This window comes from Chrysochloris asiatica, unplaced genomic scaffold (assembly GCF_000296735.1).
Source record: "Chrysochloris asiatica unplaced genomic scaffold, ChrAsi1.0 scaffold00616, whole genome shotgun sequence".
Classification (NCBI taxonomy): Eukaryota; Metazoa; Chordata; class Mammalia; order Afrosoricida; family Chrysochloridae; genus Chrysochloris; species Chrysochloris asiatica.
The window spans coordinates 182,438-184,902 of NW_006409134.1; positions in this window are offsets into that span (position 1 = coordinate 182,438).

Sequence of the window (2,465 nt, forward strand, 5' to 3'; positions counted from 1 at the left end):
TAAAGACCTATCTTGAAATGCAGCGCTGTCTGTTATAGAATAATATATGTATGCATATAAGGCAGACAAGGAGCTCTGGTAGCACAGTGGTTACGAACTGGCTGCTATCCTCAGGTTCAGAAGTTAGAAACTACCAGCTGTTCCACAGGAGAACGATTAGGTTTTCTGCCCCTGTAAAGTTTACTGCCTTAGAAACCCTGTCCAGGGTCGCTATGAGTCTGAACCGACTCCACGGCACATAACAACAACAACATAAGTCAGACAATTAAATAGGAGTCCTGGTGTGGCACTGTGGGTTAATGCGTCAGACTGTAAAGCCATTTGAACTGCAAGGTTGGAGGTTCAAGCTCACCAGCTGCTCCTTGGAAACCCCATACACGGTCATTGTAGGTGAGAACTGACTCAACGGCACTTTACAACAACATTCAAATATATGCACCAAACACTAAAGCTAGTGATGATGAAACTAAAGGATTCTACCAACTTCTTCAACCTTAATAAATGGCACTTAACAACAACAACCAACTTCTTCTGTCTGAAATAAATCAAACATGCAATCAAGATGGATTGATAATTACTTGTTACTTGAATATGAACGTTGAAACAAAGAGGAAAGATCAATAGTTGGAAAATATGGCCTAAGTTGTAGAAATGATGCTGGAGTCTGAATAGTAGAAATTCAAGTGACAAAAACAATGACTTATTACAAATGCCATTTTAAATAACATTATAAGTGACTATACAGATGGATTCTGTATAGTATAAGTGTATAAGTGGATAGATTCAATCACCAGATGGATTCAAATTGATTACCACGGCAGGAAGAGATGGTGAAAAAACATATCATCAGCCAATACAAGACCTGTGGAACACAAAAATCACTGAAATCAATTCAGACTGAAGCTAAAGATAATTGAAGCAAGTCCACAACAAACAAATTATTACCTGAATTTAGGAACAATTTTAAGAACAATTTTAAGAACAATTTTGAGACATTAGATATCAATGACTGAGGATCAAAAAAGTTATAGGATGACATCAAGAGCACCATACAGGAAGAAAGCAAAAGGTCACTTCAAAGATAGTAAATAAAAGAAAGACCAAAATGAATGCCAGAAGAGACTCTGAAACTTGCTCTGTAGTGGACAAAATAAGGAGCTAAAAGAAGTGAACAGAAAATTTCAAAAGACATCTTGGAAAGACAAAGTTAAGTATTATAATAAAATGTTCAGACTCTGGAATTAGAAAACTTGAAGAGAAGAACATGCTCAATTTTTCTCAAACTGAAAAAGCTGAAGAAAAAATGCAAACCTATACTTAAAATACTGAAAGATTCCATGGGCAGAATATTGAATGATGCAGACAACATCAAAAGAAGATAGAAGAAATACACAGAGTAAAAAACACACTGTACCAAAAATAAATTGTCAGTATTAACCCATTTAAAGAGGTAACATATGAGCAAGAATTAATGGTACTGAAGCAAGGTAAGCCACTTAACTGTGAGTATGGTCTCAGAGTTCTGTGTGGCCACTATAGTAATTTTAGAACATAGCTAGGTAGAGAGTGTTTTGGGAGGGATGGTTTTGTGCCACCTTGTTTCTCACCAATAAACTAATGGAACATGTGAACATCAGTCTCCACAGTCCTGCAACCAAATAAACTAGATGGCTAGGTGGTACCCTGCTATCACTACCAACTCTTCTGAAAGGGATCACATTAGAAGGTCCAGGATAGAATGGGAGTTATAAGAAACTAAACTCTAAATTATAAAAAAAGAGACCAGACTTGCAGGTCAGAGCTGACTGGAGGGACTTTCAGGTCTGGAACTGAATTCACCTCATGGCTCAATTTTCAGCAAAGAAGTAGTTATATGGAGGAAGTGAGAGGACAACACTTATAAGGTCTGATCACTATTGAATGGTGAAACATTCAAGATCAAAAGGACTTTACTTGTCTAAAGACAATGTTCTGAATGGTCGGGAAGGAAGGTGGAATGAAAACATAGATCACAGGGAAGAAGTGGGATAATTGATGTTACATGGAGGTAATTGCAATCCTTATAATGAAATGAAGTTTATGATTTATTGCATACAAAACTGATATAAACTTCACTCAATTCACAATAAAAATTTTAAAAGAAGAAAGAAATCAAATGACAAATTGCATTAGGAAAATCAGCTTCATAAGATCTGTTTAAAGTGTTTAAAAAAAAAAAAAAATGCCTCTTTGAGGACTATATATTGCCTAACCCAAGTCATGGTATTTTCAATGATCTCATATGCATGTGAAAGCTGGACAATGTATAGTGAAAACCAAAGGACAATCTATGCAGTTGATTTATGATGCTGGAAAAGAATATCGATTACCATGGACTACGACTTAAATGAGAAATTCTGTTTTGGAAGTAGTATGAGTTATAATATTGGAGAAGAATATTAAAACTATCATGGACTGCCAGAAGA